Source organism: Capricornis sumatraensis, chromosome 6 (genome assembly GCF_032405125.1).
Source record: "Capricornis sumatraensis isolate serow.1 chromosome 6, serow.2, whole genome shotgun sequence".
Lineage (NCBI taxonomy): Eukaryota > Metazoa > Chordata > Mammalia > Artiodactyla > Bovidae > Capricornis > Capricornis sumatraensis.
Window position 1 is genome coordinate 39,378,909 of NC_091074.1, and position 19,295 is coordinate 39,398,203.

The 19,295-nt window shown below is 36.2% G+C and overlaps 1 protein-coding gene across 1 annotated transcript in view; it reads left to right on the forward strand.

Annotated features, from left to right (window-relative positions):
* MPDZ (multiple PDZ domain crumbs cell polarity complex component) overlaps positions 1–19,295 on the forward strand; it is a 176,484-nt gene that overhangs the window by 36,139 nt on the left and 121,050 nt on the right. The window lies entirely within an intron of this gene.

Consider the following 19,295-nt stretch of genomic DNA (forward strand, 5'->3'; position numbering starts at 1 on the left):
GTGTCTGTAAGACTTCAATGTACATTATCTAGGAGAAGTTACGAGAGGAGTTGTCTCATGTTTTTGCATTTACCATAAAGTTTATTTACTGTCAGAATTTCAAATACTTTATTTTTGGTACAATAACAGCTTTTAAATGTTTGTTCCTTTAACTAAAAGTTTGTAAATATAGAGCCTTTGAAGGGACTAAAATTCTTGTTTTATCCTGGGCAAGAAGGCAATGTTCAAGCTTTTTATACAGTGCTGGATTAAAATGCAACACCATCTTGCCATTGAGTATGCATGTGTGTCTAAAACAGCAAATGGTGCTAATTGTATGGTGTTTTTGTGACAAAGTTAAATGGTCTTTGGAGAAGAGGGAAAAAAATAAGAAATTTCCTGAGTATAATCTAAATCAGTTTTTTAACCCACGAATTTAGAACAATAGAGGTCGATTTGCATTTGAAGTATGGCAACAGTAGGAACAATTCCTTTTAGGAAGTCCTTGTGTGCTATGGACTCTGTCTCATTTATTCAGTCCATCAGCTTTTTGAGGTGGGGTTTCTCCCCACTTTGTCCAGTGAAGAAATTGGGACTAAGAGAGATTATATAACTTTATCTGGACCATACAGTTATTCGTTGGTAGATTTAGGGGAAGAATCTAGGTCTGTGTGACCCTGAAGCCAATGCTTTTTTTTTTTTTTTTTCTTCTAATTTGCACTTTTTCTAAATCCTTAGTTCTGTAACATAAAGGAAAAAATAAGTTTAAGAAAACAGTTAATAGCATTCATAACGAGAAATGAATTTAAACTAAATCTTTTGTAAATTCAAATGTATTAAGATTTGCTGTTTCCCTTGAATTATCCCTCCTAAATTTTAATCAGAAATCCTTTTAAATATAAACCAGAAGTTTCATTCTGCTTTTATTTATAATTAGGGAAATGGACTGGGTAGAGTAATACTAAGATGGAGAGGCAGCATGGTAAAGTAACATCAGTCTTCATGTGCCCATTTCCATATATTTATGCTTGTCTAGAGGGGTTTATTTTTATTTTTCTCTAAGCAGACTGTGAACAGTGAATCAATTTTATCTTCTAGAAATGTTGGACTGGTAGAAAAAACACTGCAAACATTCTAACATGTCATTTGTCTAAATTTTCAATTTCTAAAATTTGTGGTGACATTTGAAATAAAGTTAATTTTTATATCTTTGCCCCTTAAATATTGAAAACTCCAGCATACTTTGATAAGAATATTATTTTTGGTCAACCTACATTCTTTATCCTCTTTTTCTTTGGAAATTTTGTTAAGAAAGCACAGAAGTGTTGAGATTTAAATAAAGGGAAGACATTCTGTAAATACACATCAACACACATGCCTAGACTAGTGGTGTATATGCTGCACGCCACTGCGCCATTTGTTCTCAGCAAGCATGCAGAGGGGCTGTAGAATTCATTTGTTTGGAGGTTTGTTTGGAGTCCATTTCCCACTTTTGGGATAAAATCCATGACACATTCATCTTTGAATACCTCGTCCCTAACACGACACTTAACTCAGACTCAGTAAACAATTTTGTAATTAATGATTACATGAGTGTTCTTGAATATTCAGAACTGTTGTACATTAATAATTTGCTTTTCCTTGCTAGAGAACTAGTTTTTTATATCAACAAACTAGCCAAATAACTAAAGTTACTTTGAAGACCCCTCATTTTTCTCTTAGGAACCATATTAAATAGATATATCACTCATCATTCATCATCATCATAATTAACTTGGAAGGAGTTCTTATTATGTGCCAGGAGCTCTTCCATGTTTCATCATTACGACAATACTATAAAGCAGAGGATAATATTTTCCTCATTTTGCAGAGGGGTAATGTAAGCACAGAGAGGTTAGGTGAGGGAGTTAGTATTTGAATGCAGGCAAGCTGACTCCAGAGTTCAGGTCTTAATCACAAAGCTGTGTTGCTTTTTTTTTTCACTGTCCTTGTAAACAGTATAATGAACATCATTTAAGGAATTCCTGGTTATCTCAAGGCCTTCGTTTTGATTATCTGTTCTCAGATGCTGGCAGTGTTGTAGTGTTATTCAGAGACCAACAATGATCTTAAGCATGAGTTTATTTCTTAAAATGAAAAAATATATATATTAATCTTGACTGAGCCCTTTTTTGCTCCTCCTTTAGTTGTAAAATGGGAGCTAAATAGCATGGATTTTAAAAATGTAAGGCCTAAGCCCAGTGCTTACCAAGAGCTCAGTAAATATCAGTTCCCTGTTTATTGCTTCCTCTTCATATGGAGATTTAATGTTTTAAGGCAGTGGCTCTCAGTTTCCTCTCATGACCCCATTACATTCTTAAACATTTCTGAGGACCTCAAAGAGCTTTTGTTTTTGTGGTTTTATCCATCAATATTTATATCAGGTTAGAAATTAAAATTGAGAACTTTTGTAAATATTTACTTAGTAGTACATAGAAAATAACAGTAATAAGCCCATTACCTTTAAAAACTGGTGAAAAGAGTGGCATTGTTTTACATTTTTGCATTTTTCTTTTAACATGGTTCTGTAGAAGATGTCTGATTCTCATATCTGCTTCTGGATTTGATCTGTTTGGATTTGTTGTTTTAGTTTATGAATATGAGAAAATCGGGTTTCACACGAGTATGTAGATGGAAAAGGAGAAGGGTGTATATAGCCTTCAGATAATTGTGGTTATCCTTATTTGATAGGGCACCAAAACACTTGTTAGTTTCTTAGAAGCTAGTTGCAGTGTGGAATCTGAAACCAAAGTAGGGAACACTTCCCTGTGCTTTGAATTTTTACTTTCATTACCCACGCATAATTTTATATTACATTGGTCATTTGGAAAATTTGAAAAATAGAAAAATTACACTTTACCTTTCATTACATAGTATCAGAAAATTATTCTTGCTGGTATTGCTTCTGATCTTATCAATAGAGTCTTTAAATTATGGAAAAGTGTCAAGCCCAGGTTGGCAGATGCAAGTTTTTCAAAATTCTTAATTTTTACTTGAAAGCTCAAATTTCACTACTGGCAACAATTACTGTCAGTTGTTTTCTTCGAAGTGTCAGGCATACTGTATTTTTGAGAAAGTGTCTGCCATATACCAAAGTCTGTATAATCAGTTTTTGGATTTAAGTCATTTTTTTCAAGTAATACAGTGCCCATGAAAAAAAAGCCTAGTTTAGCTTGCAACTCAAACAATAGTGCTCTTCTTGTGATGATTGTATTTTTAATATATGAGAAATACTTCATATTTACTTACCACTTTGAAACACAGAATTTTAAAAGACATACTTTTAAGAATCAATATTGAATAAAATTAATAGTTTTTACTAATTCAATATTGAATAAAATTAATAGTTTTTACTACTACTACTTTACTACTGATTACTTTTGAATCACACACACAAAAAGAACTTTTGTATGTGATTCTGTGGTAGGGGAATAGACTTGTTCTTGCAAAGAGGAGCTGAAAATGATTTGTTGCCCTTTTTTCACAGCCTTCCACAGACACCTCTTTTATTACTGTCCCATCCCTGAGAGCCGAATGTCTTAAACATTTCAGGTGCTGAATAAGTATTCCAGTGAAAGAAAGGAAGGTCTCATAGAAAATGTAAAATTATACACTGTTTTGTCTGAAAGTCCCGCTCCCCCCAAGCCCCTTCCCTTCCTTAAAACTCGCTGCTCCATTTTGTAACTTGTTTAGTTCAGGAATTGTGAGCTACTTTATGTCCAAAATAGTCTCGTCACATTAAGCAAATCTGCTTTGAACATGCAATTCAATTTCTTTAATTAGCTTTAAAAATAAGGATCATTAAATCAGAGTGCCACCATCAATTACTGTGCTAGGGTTTGCCTGTTCAATAATGCATCAGAGTTGTGCTCTACTATGTATTTCTCTGAAAGATTTATGGAAAAGGAGACCTCCCCTCTCTTGGTTCCAAGCTTGAAATAGAGCTTTATTATATATAAAATTTTTTCCTAATCTGCCATTTTAGGTGCTGTATTTCATTGAATACTCTCAGGATTCTATCCCTCTTTGCATTTCATATTTGGGATCAGTTCCAGAGAGTGTTTTATAGCATTTTTGTAAATTCATAAGAAAATAAGCACTTTTCTTGCTCTGCATGAAGGAAAGACAAAGTGCGGAATTAAAAAAAAAAACAAACAGGCCGCATTTCTGTGAGGTGCACCTGTTATGGCAAAATCCTCAGAGAGTGCCTTGCTTCTTTTTCACTGTATTGAGGAGTAACAAACAGAAAATTGGGAAATTGAACTAGCAATATATATTTATAAATTTGTTTAAAATCTAACTAAAACTGGGATTGTAAAAGCAATGGTCATTTTTCTTGCTTAATTTAAATAATATTAGCTTGTAAATGATAGAAATGTAATATTCATCAAATGTATATAAGTGTTTAGGTGATTTTATTCTCATTGCTGTACTATGAATTCAGATTAAGTCAAAATAACAGGACCACAAATTAGGTTTGGATAATTTATATAGTAATGCTTTGGGAAATTCAGTTTGATCCTAAGCAATCATTTTCGTAGACAATTGCACAAGTATTTCTGGAAAGATTGATGTTTGCCATTAAATAGAGCTAGTAATGTTAACTTCTTTTCAGTTAACACCCTAAAAGGGATAGATAAAACGTAAGAAGTCAGTATTTCAGCATTTTTAAGCTGTTTTAGTTAAATGAATCTATATATTTGAAAATTTTCTATTGATCTTTTTGACTATTTTTGGAATGTTTATTTTGAAGAATAGTATATTTATTTTTGAAAATATAATAAAAAGCAGTTTATAATTTAAAAATCTTACAAGTATATCAGCCTTGTACCAGGGTGGGTCAAATGCCTTAGTATAAAAGTATAAGATAGTGTAATGATTGTTGTTTCTTCTAATTTGATGTACAATTAAATGATATGAGTGTTAAAGATTTATAATCTTTAAGGAACAAATTTAAATGTGCTTCAGCAGTTAAGACATGTTTGCTGAGGATTCATCTTGACTTGAGCACTTGTAAAAATTAATTTTGGGAATGAGAATTAGCCTCTTGAATCTATATCAAGCCTGTGAAAGGTAACCTATCACAGTAATAGACTAAACTTCATCTTCAGATATCCATTTCTTCATTTTCCTTTGTTTACAGTGAATGCTAGATAACTGAACTTTCAGTTTCTGTCAAAAAAGATTTAGCTTGATACATAGAGGCCATTCCTAACCCCTCCATTTAGGAGAAGAGTCTGTTTGTACCATTCACTGGGGCACCCCAGGTTCTCTGCTCTTATTGTAACACTTACTTTGTAAACTTTAAAAAATATTAAGAAAACATATTCAGTACAATCAAAGGAAAATTACAGAGCTCAAGGATTTTTCACAAATTGAATGTAGAGGTATAACCCTTTCCATAAATCACAGGGTAGAAAGTTACCAGCACTCTATAATACTCTCTGTTCCTGCAGTCAGTCCTAACAATCCCAAAGGAATCACTTATTTTTTCCAGACTATTTGAATTACAGTTGACATATATTATAGTATAAGTTTAAGATGTACAACATGATATTTGAAATATTTGATACACGTGTACATTGCAAAATGATTATCAACGGTAAGGCCAGTTAATACATCTGTTCCCTCACATAATTAACCATTTGTATGTGTGTGTGGTAAAAGCTTTAAAAATCTACTATCTGAGAAGCTTTCAGGTATATGGTACAGTATTGTTGACTGTAGTCATCATTGCTGGAATTTATTCATCTCTTACCTGAAAGAGATGTCCCCTTCGACCGGCATTTCCCCATTCCCCATACCCTGCAGTCCCTAGCGACCACCGGTCTACTCTTTGTTCCTATGAGCTTGGCTTTTTTAGATTCCAAATGTAGGTCAGATCATGCACTGTTTTGACTTCCATCCCATAGATAAGTATTTGAATTTTATATGTTACAGTCTGAGTATATATACTTTTCTACATGGCTTCTTTGTCTTCGCTTAGTGTCTATGAGATTCATTTATTTTGTTGTTTGTAGCTGTCTTTCATTTTTCATTGCATGAGTACACTAGAATATATTTTTCCTTTCTTCTGTTGACTGTGAAAGAAAGTGAAAGTGAAAGTTGCTCAGTCGTGTCTGACTCTTTGCGACCCTATGGACTGTAGAGTCCATGGAATTCTCCAGGCCAGAATACTGGAGTGGGTAGCCTTTCCCTTCTCCAGGGGATCTTCCCAACCCAGGGATTGAATCCAGATCTCCCACATTTTAGGCAGATTCTTTACCAGCTGAGCCAAAAGGGAAGCCCAAGAACACTGGAGTGGGTAGCCTATCCCTTCTCCAGAGGATCTTTCTGACCTAGGAATCGAACTGGGGTCTCCTGCATTGCATGCGAATTCTTTTGCCAACTGAGCTGTCAGGGACTGTTGACTATAATTTTGCCTTTCCCGCTCAGTTTTTGACTGTATTATAAATAAAACTGCCACAAATGTTCTAACATGTATCTTTTGATGTTCACAAGTGCTCATTTCTCAAGAGTGAAATTTCTGGGTCTTAAGGTATATATTCAACATTCATATATTCTGTCCAGCTGTTTCCCAAATCAGTTGTCAGTCTCTCCTTGTAATGTATGAAAATCCTCATCCATATCATTGTCTTTACTTGCTACTGCCAGCTTTAGTCTTCTTCCCCCCTCCCCCTATTAACTACTCTAGGGTACTTCTACTATCACAGTATTGATTTAATTTGCATTTCTCAATAATGTTGAGTACCTTTTCACATGTTTGATGGTCATTTAGAAATCCTCTTTTGTGGAATTTCCATATAAGTCTTTTGCCCACTTTTCTGTTGGTTCAGTTCAGTCGCTCAGTCGTGTCCGACTTTTTGCTACCCCATGAACCGCAGCATGCCAGGCCTCCCTGTCCGTCACCAACTCCTGAAGTCTACCCAAACCTGTGTCCATCGACACATCCAGGCATCTCATCGTCCCCTTCTCTTCCTGACCCCAATCCTTTCCAGCATTAGAGTCTTTTCCAATGAGTCAGCTCTTTGTATGAGGTGGCCAAAGTATTAGAGTTTCAGCTTCAACATCAGTCCTTCCAATGAATATTCAGGACTGATCTCCTTTAGGATGGACTGGTTGGATCTCCTTGCAGTCCAAGGGACTCTCAAGAGTCTTCTCCAACACCACAGTTCAAAAGCATCAATTCGTTAGCGCTCAGCTTTCTTTATAGTCCAACTCTGACATCCATACATGACTACTGGAAAAACCATAGCCTTGACTAGACAGACTTTTGTTGGCGAAGTAATGTCTCGGCTTTTAAATATGCTACCTAGGTTGGTCATAACTTTCCTTCCCAGGAGTAAGCGTCTTTTAATTTCATGGCTGCAGTCACTATCTGCAGTAATTTTGGAGGCCCCAAAAATAAAGTCTGCCACTGTTTCCCATCTATAGACATGGTCAGTCTTTCTCGTATTGACTGACAAGTTTTTTAAAATATATTCTGAATACAACTTTTTTGTTGAACATATGTATCACACCTGTCTTTTCCTGCTTTGTGTTTTGCATTTTAACTCCCAAAATTGTATCTTTTGATGACCAGAAATTTAAAAAATGTATATAATGTCCAATTTCTAAAACTTTACTGGAGGTTTATCTATTTTATTAATTCATTTCTTTCAAAAGACCCAACTTTTGCCTTTCTTGAATTTTCTTATTTGTATTTTTTAAAAATTTTCCTCAATTCTGGCCTAACCTATGTTATTTTCTTCCTTTTTTGGGTTTTGCATATGTTCTCTATTAGCTTATTTAGCAATATGCTTAGCTCATCGTGTTTTACACTTTGATTTTTCTAAATATATTCAATTAAGTCTGAATCTAAGCATTGTGTTAGCTGCATCCCATAATTTTGATTTGTTGTATCTTATTTTATTAAAATGTTTAATTTTTAATATAGTTTCTTTTATCCATGGTTTACTTAAGAGTGTATTGCTTAATGGACATGCTTTGGTTTTCATGTCACCTTTCTGTTGTTGGTTTCTAGCTTACGTTACTGTATTCAGAGGTCTCTATTTGAGGTTTGTTGACACGTGCTTTGTGAACTGCCTATAGTCTACTTAGATAACCATTTCTTTTACAATTGGAAAGAATTTAACATTCAGCAACTGTTGAGCGCACTGCACTGTTCTATGTATGTTAATTAAGTCAACATTATTTAGAATGTTTCCTTATTGAATTTTTTTCATTCTGTCACATCTGAGAGAGACATGTTGTAAATTCTAATTATGATTGTGGATTTGTCTATTTCTCATTTGCCCTGTTTTTTAAAAAACTAATTTATTTTTTAATTGAAGGATAATTGCTTAATGGAATTTTGTTGTTTTCTGTCAAACATCTCCATGACTCAGCCATAGGTGTACATATATCCCCTCTTTCTTGACCCTCCATCCCATCTCCCTCCCCATCCCATCCCTCTAGGTTGATACAGAGCCCCTGTTTGAGTTCCCTGAGACAGACAGACTGAAACCACAATCACAGAAAACTAGCCAATCTGATCACATAGACCACAGCCTTGTCTAACTCAGTGAAACTAAGCCATGCTGTGTGGGGCAACCCAAGACGGGCGGGTCATGGTGGAGAGGTCTCACAGAATGTGGTCCACTGGAGAAGGGAATGGAAAACCACTTCAGTATTCTTGCCTTGAGAACCCCATGAACAGTATGAAAAGGCAAAAAGATAGGATACTGAAAGATGAACTCCCCAGGTTGGTAGGTGCCCAATATGCTACTGGAGATCAGTAGAGAAATAACTCCAGAAAGAATGAAGGGATGGAGCCAAAGCAAAAACAATACCCAGTTGTGGATGTGACTGGTGATAGAAGCAAGGTCCGATGCTGTAAAGAGCAATATTGCATAGGAACCTGGAATGTTAGGTCCATGAATCAAGGCAAATTGGAAATGGGCACACAGGAGATGGCAAGAGTGAACATCAACATTCTAGGAATCAGTGAACTAAAATGGACTGGAATGGGTGAATTTAACTCAGATGACCATTATATCTACTACTGTGGGCACGAATCCCTTGGAAGAAATGGAGTAGGCATCATGGTCAACAAAGAGTCTGAAATGCAGTATTTGGATGCAATCTCAAAAACGACAGAGTGATCTCTGTTTGTTTCCAAGGCAAACTATTCAATATCACGGTAATCCAAGTCTGTGCCCCTGACCAGTAACGCTGAAGAAGCAGAAATTGAACGGTTCTGTGAAGACCTAGAACACCTTTTAGAACAGTCACCCCCAAAGGATGTCCTTTTCATTATAGGGGACTAGAATGCAAAAGTAGGAAGTCAAGAAACATCTGGAGTAACAGGCAAATTTTGCCTTGGAGTACAGAATGAAACAGGGAAAAGGCTAATAGAGTTTTGCCAAGAGAACACACTAGTAATAGCAAACACCCTCTTCCAACAACACAAGAGAAGACTACGCATGGACATCACCAGATGGCCAACACTGAAATCAGATTGCTTATATTCTTTGCAGCCAAAGATGGAGAAGTTCTATACAGTCAGCAAAACAAGACTGGGAGCTGACTGTGCCTTGGACCATGAACTCTGTATTGCCAAATTCACACTGAAATTGAAGAAAGTGGAGATAATCACTAAGCCATTGAGGTATGACCTAAATCAAATCCCATGATGATACAGTGGAAGTGAGAAATAGATTTAAGGGGCCAGATTTGATAGAGTATCTGATGAACTATGGATGGAGCTTTGTGACATTGTACAGGAGACAGGGATCAAGACCATCCCCAAGAAAAAGAAATGCGAAAAGGCAAAATGGCTGTCTGAGAAAGCCTTACAAATAGCTGTGAAAAGAAGAGAAGCCAAAAGCAAAGGAGAAAAGGAAAGATATAGGCATCTGTATGCAGAGTTCCAAAGAATAGCAGGAGAGATAAGAAAGCCTTCCTCAGCAATCAATGCAAAGAAATAGAGGAAAAGAACAGAATGGGAAAGACTAGAGATCTCTTCAAGAAAATTAGAGATAACAAGGGAACATTTCATGCAAAGATGGGCTCAATAAAGGACTGAAATGGTATGGACCTAACAGAAGCAGTAGATATTAAGAAGAGGTGGCAACAATACACAGAAGAACTGTAAAAAAAAGATCTTCATGACTCAAATAATCACGATGGTGTGATCACTTACTGAGAGCCAAGCATCCTGGAATGTGAAGTCAAGTGGGCCTTAGGAAGCATCACTACGAATAAGCTAGTGGAGGTGATGGAATTCCAGTTGAGCTATTTCAACCCCTGAAAGATGATGCTGTGAAAGTGCTGCACTCAGTATGCCAGCAAATTTGGAAAACTCAGCAGTGGCCACAGGACTGGAAAAGGTCAAGTTTTCATTCCAGTCCCTAAGAAAGGCAATGCCAAAGAATGCTCAGACTACCACACAGTTGCACTCATCTCACACGCTAGTAAAGTAATGCTCAAAATTCTCCCAGCCAGGCTTCAGCAACACATGAACTGTGAACTTCCAGATGTTCAAACTGGTTTTAGAAAAGGCAGCGGAACTATGTTCAAATTGCCAACATCCACTGGATCATTGAAAAAGCAAGAGAGTTCCAGAAAAATATCTATTTCTGCTTTATTGACTATGCCAAAGCCTTTGACTGTGTGGATCACAATAAACTGTGGAAACTTCTGAAAGAGATGGGAATATCAGACCACCTGACCTGCCTCTTGAGAAATCTGTATGCAGGTCAGGAAGCAACAGTTAGAACTGGTCATGGAACAAAAGACTGGATGCAAATAGGAAAAGTAGTACATCAAGGCTGTATATTGTCACCCTGCTTATTTAATTTATATGCAGATACATCATGAGAAACACTGGGCTGGAGGAAGCACAAGCTGGAATCAAGATTGCCTGGAGAACGGTCATTAACCTCAGATATGCAGATGATACCATCCTTATGGCAGAAAGTGAAGAAAAACTAAAGAGCCTCTTGATGAAAGTGAAAGAGGAGAGTGAAAAAGTTAGCTTAAAGGTCAATATTCAGAAAACTAAGATCATGGCATCTGGTTCCATCACTTCAGGTCAGATAGATGAAGAACAATGGAAACAGTGACAGACTTTATTTTTTGGGCTCCAAAATCACTGCAGATGGTGACTGCAGCCATGAATTTAAAAGATGCTTGCTCATTGGAAGAAAAGTTATGACCAACCTAGGCAGCATATTCAAAAACAGAGACATTACTTTTCCAACAGAGGTCCATCTAGTTAAAGCTATAGTTTTTCCAGTAGTCACATATGAATTTGAGCTATAAAGAAAGCTGAGCACTTGGAGAATTGATGCTTTTGAATTGTGGTGTTGGAAAAGACTCTTGGGAGTCACTTGGACTGCAAGGACATCCAGCCAGTCCATCCTAAAGGAATTCAGTCCTAAATAGTCATTGGAAGGACTGATGCTGAAGCTAAAACTCCAGTAATTTCGCCACCTGATATGAAGAAATGACTCATTTGAAAAGACACTGATGCTGGGAAAGATTGAAGGCGGGAGGAGAAGGGGATGACAGGGGATGAGATGTTTGGATGGCATCACCGACTCAATGGACATGAGTTTGAGTAAACTCCAGGAATTGATGATGGGCAAGGAGGCCTGACGTGCAGCAGTCCATGGAGTCTCAAAGAGTCAGACACAACTGAGCAACTCAAGTGAACTGCACTTTGCTAAATTCACTGGTTAGCTCTAGTAATTTTCTGATAGTATCTTTAGCGTTTTCTTGATATAGTATCATGTCATCTGCAAACAGTGAGAGCTTTACTTTCTCTCTGATCTGGATTCCTTTTATTTCTGTTTCTTCACTTGATTGCTGTAGCTAGGACTTCCAAAACTGTGTTGAATAATGTGTTGAGAGTGGGGACATCCTTTTCTTGTGCCTGATCTTAGGCCTACCTGTTTTGAGATTATCATTTTAGATTGCTAAGATTGTTTCTTCTTGTCTGTTGAATTGACCCTTTATCTCTGTGGATTGTTCAATTTTATGTCCAGTAGTGTTGCTTGACCTCTACTTGTCTGATACTGGTTTTGTTGTACTAGACTTCTGTTGGTTAATTAAAGTGTGATGTATTTTTTTTTTTCCTTCTTCCTACTTCATCTTTACTGTATCTCTTATTTATTATTAATTTATATATTTGGTAATCAGTATGCATTTGATTTTTACTGTGTAATCCAATCTGACAGTTTTAGTCTTTTGAGTATTTAACTCCTTTATATTTAATTATTGATAAATTTGACATTTCTGTTTTCATATTCTTTTATGCCTGTTTTGTATTAACTAGTTTCTAATATCATTTTCTTCCTATATTAGCATATTATTTATACTTAATTTTATTATTCTTTCATAGATTAGCTTAAAGATATAGTCAGTATCCTTGACTTATTTGAGTTAACCCTAAAAAGTTATTTTGAGTTAATTATATATTCACAGAAAATTTTCAGTATGGTATGTGTGCTTCGTCAAGTTTCTTCCAATGGTTCCAATCTTAGTAAAGTATTATATCACAAAACTGGTATTGATAAAATGTGTGTTCATTTTTCAAATTTGTGTTATGTTTCTGCTCGTGTAGATTTGTGTAACTACCCACCATCTAAGTACTGACCTATCCAGCACCACAAAGATCTCCCTTATGTTACCTTTTATATCCAGCCGTATATTCCACAGCAGTCCTGACCCTGGAATGTTATATATGTGTATAGTATATGTATGTGGTTTATTTCTATGTATATAGTTTAATCAAGAATATTAAAAACTTAATCATCATGTATGTGACTGTTTGATATTGTGTTTCTTCACTCAACATGATCCCTCCAAGTTACTGTGCATTTTAATACTTTGTTTCTTTTTGTTGCTGAGGTTTATTCTGGCTATGAATGTACTTACTCGGGGATACTTTGTTTCCAATATTTTTCTGTTATCATTGAAGGTACTGTGAGCAATTTTGTACATGTTTTTTTGTGGACATAGATTTTCTTTTTTTTCGTTTCTCTATAGCAGGTGTCCAGGAGTTCCATTACTGGATCATATGGTAAATATACCATTTGTTTCAGAAACAGCCAAACTGTTTTCCAAAGGGACTCTACTGTTTTATATTCTTTACATTTCTCCACATCCTAATCAGTGTGTGCCGTTGTCATTATTTGTTTTTTATTTATTCTTTCAGGTATAGAGTGATAACCTCATTGTGCTTTTGATCTGCATTTCTTTAATGGATCAGATGCTGAACACCTTTTTGTTCTTACTTGTCATTTCTGTGTCCTCTTTGGTGCAGCGTCTGTGTCTTTTGCTCATTTTTAATTGAATTTCTTAAACTTTTGAGTTTGGGATTTTCTTTATGTATTTTAGGTCTGCCTTCTTTGTCAGATATACATATCTTTAACTTCCTTGATTTTACTTTAGTACTTGCACTACTTCCTGGAAAATGAAAGGAATTTAGTATATTGCCACCCCATTTATCCCACTCCTGTATTTTGTGTAATTGTTCATGTAGTTTAATTCTACATGAATTTAAAACTTCACAAGTTTTAGATTATGTGTCATAACCAATTTCTGTTATTTTACTCACATCTTAAACCCCTTCCTGTGCTTTTCAGTGTTTTCTCCACTCGGGAAATTCCATCAGAGGTCATTTTCTTTCTGCCAGAGAATTTATTTTGGTATTTATTTTGTCCCAAACTGAGACAGTGCTTTGTGTGTGAGTATGTGTGTGGGGGAGTTGTTCTGAAAATGTTGGGTTGTCAGTTCTTGAAAATTTTTAAGTCAGATGTCAGCTTTATTCTTCTTTGAAGATAATGTCCCTTTTTGCTCCGGTAGCTTTTAAGGTCTTCCCCCTGTCTTGACTTTCAGCTTCTTTACTATGATGTACTGTGTAGACAGCCTGGAAGATGGACAGCAGATAATCTCTTCTTTCTGGTAATTGGCTCTTGTATGATAACTTTCTTGAATGTGGGCTGGGCTTGCTGATTTACTTCCAATGAATAGAGTAGAGCAGATCTGACACTTTCTTTTAATCTTTTAAAGCTTCTTTTTTGTTACAGCTTTTGTGCACATTTTCTGATTAATCTCAGAGGAAGGGTTATTCTGATATAGTTATTTCCAGAGGGTGAGTTTAATTGTATTTAGAACTAAAGAGAATTCTTGTTTTCTTGGAACGCTGTTAAGATGCAGCTCTCTTACTACACCTACAAATAAGTTGTTTGCTAGGTGCAAAAGATGCTGTCTTTTTCTCCTGTAACATATGCTGACTGATGCTCAGAGGACTGAACATTTATTTACTCAGGTATTTTCTTGTTTGTTTGGTTCCGTAAGTATAGATTTATAAAAGTCATTTTAGAGTTACTTATGCCAGTCATTATTTTTATATTTGTAGGGCTCTATCATGTATAAAATATATGATGAAATATTTTTCTCTAAAAACATTTAAATTCTTTTGAAAGACTACATAGATGACTTAATAAAACAATTGTTGTTGATTTGGTTGTGTTATATAAAACTGTCAAGAAGAAAGATCTCATTAAAGGTTCTTTATTAAAGTTATTTCTCATGTGTCCATGTACTTGCTTCACCTTTTAAAGACAGAGTGACTAAATTTGAAAAAAAATCATATTGTATGAGTGTGATTTATACAAGAAAGAATATGGGGACCTCCGATACATCAAGGTATTTGTAAATAGCTGTCCAGTACTCTTGCCTGGAAAATCCCAGGAACGGAGGAGCCTGGTAGGTTGCAGTCCATGGGGTCACTAAGAGTCAGACAATACTGAGCGACTTCCCTTTCACTTTTCACTTTCATGCATTGGAGAAGGAAATGGCAACCCACTCCAGTATTCTTGCCTGGAGGATCCCAGGGACAGGGGAGCCTAGTGGGCTGCTGTCTATGGGGCACGACAGAAGTGACTTAGCAGCAGCAGTGCATGTGTTTTGCATTAAAACAGTGTGCTTAAGTTGTATAATTGTCCTTTGTTATGATTTTTGCCTTATCTGACCTTTTAGAGTAAGTGAACCTTTTGCTGGTTCTGACTGTGTCTTGTAAGAGAGCCTCTTTCTGTCCTAAATACTGAGAGGTTATTTCGTATTACCGTTCACAAAGAATTTGACAACTTTTTAACTGAATACCTTATGTAATTTTCATTTAACTTATCTTAGATGTTGGCACTAATGAAACATCCCTTAATTAATACATGTTTATTTAGTAAGAACATGAAAGACCTTTTTAGACTGAAATAGCCAGAAGCTAAACTGAAAACATAATTATTTGATGACTCTTTCATCTACTAGTAACTTCCCCAAATAATACAGATTGTATATCTGTATATACAAATCGCCAGATAGTTGTGTTTTCTTCTGCTTATTTTATATTGTATAAACTGAGATGGGATTCAAGGTCTTTTTATTAACCATTTGTACTGTGTGTGCTGTGAACTGACTAGTCATGTCAAAGAAGGTTCATTCCTATTCTTCCAGGAGATTTTATTTCAGAAAACCATTTTAATAAAACTGTAGCAGAGTCGTAGCTGTGCCTTTGTGTTTTTCCCTATGGGAATAAATTTTCAAATTAAAAAACACATCTTTTGTATGATGGTATAATTAAATTATAGTTTTTACATATGTGATCTGTTTGCTTTTACATTTATATAGACCTCAGTGGCTGGATGGAAATAGGAGGAGTCATTGTCATTTGTTAAGCCTTTAACAAATTTGGAGAAGACAGTCAATATCCAGTGTCATATAGCTTTATATGTATATATAACTTCACTCTTAGAATGCCTTCACACCTTGTCTAACATAGTTTCAGAGCTTCTTCAGCAGTTAATTTCACATAGATAGACTCTTTGTTCTTATAACATGATTTGTTCATTCTAGCTCACTGTAGCAAAGCTCCAGTTATTTATTCCCTATGCAAACAGCCCGTAGTTATTAGGTCTTGGTGTGTGAGATCCTCAGCCTGTCACAGATTTCATGATCCTCTCTGCTTCAACCTGTACAGTATATCTTCTCCTGGCAAACTTTATTGAAATTGCCATGCTCAGGTTTAAAAAAAATCAGATTAGGAGTAAGAAGCTTGCTTTTAAAAAAATAATAATTGATCGTGTCTGCTGTAGATTTTAAGAGAAGCATTTGAAAGAATTCCCTGAAGCTTCTTCCTCAGACACATTGATCTCTTTTTCATTTGCCTTTATAGATAGCCAACCAAATAATTGTGGATTGTTGGTAACTATGGTGATTTACTGAGTTTCCTGTTTTATTTTTCAGGACAGATAACTCTTAGGCATCAAATGGTGACATATTGTGAAATATTTTGATTGCTTCTGTCAGTGGAAGCCATTTACTAATGTCTCCTTTCTAGAAATTGATATCTAAATGATTGTTTCCGCTCTGTATAATACAGGAAAAGATATAGGTCATAATCTACTTACTAAGTGTGTGACTTTGTGTAATCATCTTGTGTAAAATGGAAATAGTGATTTTTGGAGGTTTGTTGGGCAGATTAAATCAGAGTAGATCCTTAAAAATTGGATAAACATTTATTCTGCAAATGGATATTGAATGCCAGCTCCATGCAAGACACTACCATAGAGGATGAGGATACAGTAGAGAATAAAATAATCAGATTTTATTGATCCACTGGAGTCTTCTATGTTCTAGTCTGTCTCTACAGATTGGGATGGAAGCCACTTAACAATAGAGAACATGTAGGTGATAATAAGCACCGTGAAGAAAAATAGGACAGAGTCAGCTCGTGGAGTGTAATTCTGGGGTGCACTGTCAGGGAGCCTTCTCTGGGGTGATGATGCTGAGTGCACTTGGAAGAAGTAAAGATGTAAGCATGTAGATATTGAAGGAAGGATGTCTAGCTTTGGCGGCTAGCAAGAGCAGCTTGGTGGTTTAAGGAATAGTGATCAAAGCTGTGTGTGAAGGACAGAGTGCTGATGAGTTCAGAGAGTGATCCAAAAATGTCATTGATAGAGTCTTTCTTCTGATTAATTATAAAGTTATATTCCATATACTTTATAGATACATAAAATTAGATCTGTTTTTTTGCACTAGTTGAATGATTATTTACCATAATGAAATATTATTATTGTTTATATTTATTATTATTTAGCATTAATATATTAATATCATTGTCATTTAATTTGATAGATATATTAATATTTAGTATAATTATATTCAAAAGCAGAGACATTACTTTGCTGACTAAGGTCCATCTAGTCAAGGCTATGGTTTTTCCTGTGGTCATGTATGGATGTGAGAGTGGAACTGTGAAGAAGGCTGAGTGCCAAAGAATTGATGCTTTTGAACTGTGGTGTTGGAGAAGACTCTTGAGAGTCCCTTGGACTGCAAGGAGATCCAACCAGTCCGTCCTAAAGGGGATCAACTCTGGGATTTCTTTGGAAGGAATGATGCTAAAGCTGAAGCTCCAGTACTTTGGCCACCTCATGCGAAGAGTTGACACATTGGAAAAGACTCTGATGCTGGGAGGGATTGGGGGCAGGAAGAGAAGGGGACAACCGAGGATGAGATGGCTGGCTGGCATCACTGACTCGATGGACGTGAGTCTGAGTGAACTCCGGGAGTTGGTGATGGACAGGGAGGCCTGGTGTGCTGAGATTCATATTATTTGATAATATATTCAGTTCAGTTCATTCACTCAGTCATGTCCGACTCTTTGCGACCCCATGAACCACAGCACTCCAGGCCTCCCCGTCCACCACCAACTCCGGGAGTCCACCTAAACCCAAGTCCATCGAGTTGCTGATGCCATCCAGCCATCTCATCCTCTGTTGTCCCCTTCTCCTCCTGCCCTCAATCTTTCCCAGCATCAGAGTCTTTTCAAATGAGTCATCTCTTCGCATCAGGTGGCCAAAGTATTGGAGCTTCAACATCAGTCCTTCCAGTGAACACCCAGGACTGATCTCCTTTAGGATGGACTGGTTGGATCTCCTTGCAGTCCAAGGGACTCTCAAGAGTCTTCTCCAATACCACAGTTCAAAAGCATCAATTCTTTGGCGTTCAGCTTTCTTTATAGTCCAACTCTCACATCCATACATGACCATTGGAAAAACCGTATCCTTGACTAGACGGACCTTTGTTGGCAAAGTAATGTCTCTGCTTTTTAATATGGTGTCTATATAATTATTATTAGATTATTTAGCTCTGTAACAAACAGGCACATGCAAGTAACTAGAATATTTTTCCAAAATGGAATGATCTTTTTTGTTGTATACTAATGTTATTGTACCTGAAGCTAGCCATGTCCTTCAGAATGGCAGCTCTGCCCAAACTTGTGACATAAACAGCAACGAATTAAGCTCCAAATACAGAGTTGGTAGGAAGAGTCCACACAGGACCACTCTCACTTCTGATACCAACCATGTATGTTGAGGAGGTTCCCCAAACCACCCTCAGGTTCAACAATTCATTAAAAGGACCTGTTGAACTTACTAAAAGCTGTTAGACTCATGATTATGGTCTGTTATAGGGAAAGGGTACAGGTAGATGATTAGCATAAGAACAAGGTGCATAGCACCGAGTCTGGGAGCATTCCTGATGTGAAGCTTCTGATTCCCTCAGGAAGTATTCTCTTCCCAAATTGGTGTGTGGCAGTTCACATGGAGTATTGCCAGCCCAATGAAGCTCACATGAGCTTGGTGTACACAGTATTTATTCGGACATCATTTCATAGGTATGATTGATTGCCCATATGAGATGACTTAGTTTCAGATTTTGAGTGGATATCACGTGGTCTTGGGGCCCACTGTGAACAACAGAGACACTTCCGTCATCTGGAAACATTCCAAGGATTTAGAAATTACTTCCTGTGAACTGGAGACAAAGGCCAGGCCTCTCTTTGGGAAAGACCAAATTCTTTACTGCATAAGTTGTTAGGAAAATTCAAGTAATATAGTAAGTAAATGCCTCCCTGGATTCCCATATCTTGGGGACAGCTATTGCTGTATTGGTTATTTAGTATATATTGTTCCAGGTGTTTAATAATTTTTGAATGTACATTGAACTATATTTTGCTTATTGTTCATTAACTAGGCTTTTTCACTTAAGAATGTATGTTTAGATGTATGTATTTTTGTGTGTTTAAACGAGTACTTTGAAATTGAATGCTAATTTGTTTCACATAATTAGCGTTTAAAACTTTTTCCACCTAAAAATAATGCATCCTTGCATGTACATCTTAGTGTGTTTTTCTAATTTTTCTTCTTGAAATAGAGTTGCTGAATAAA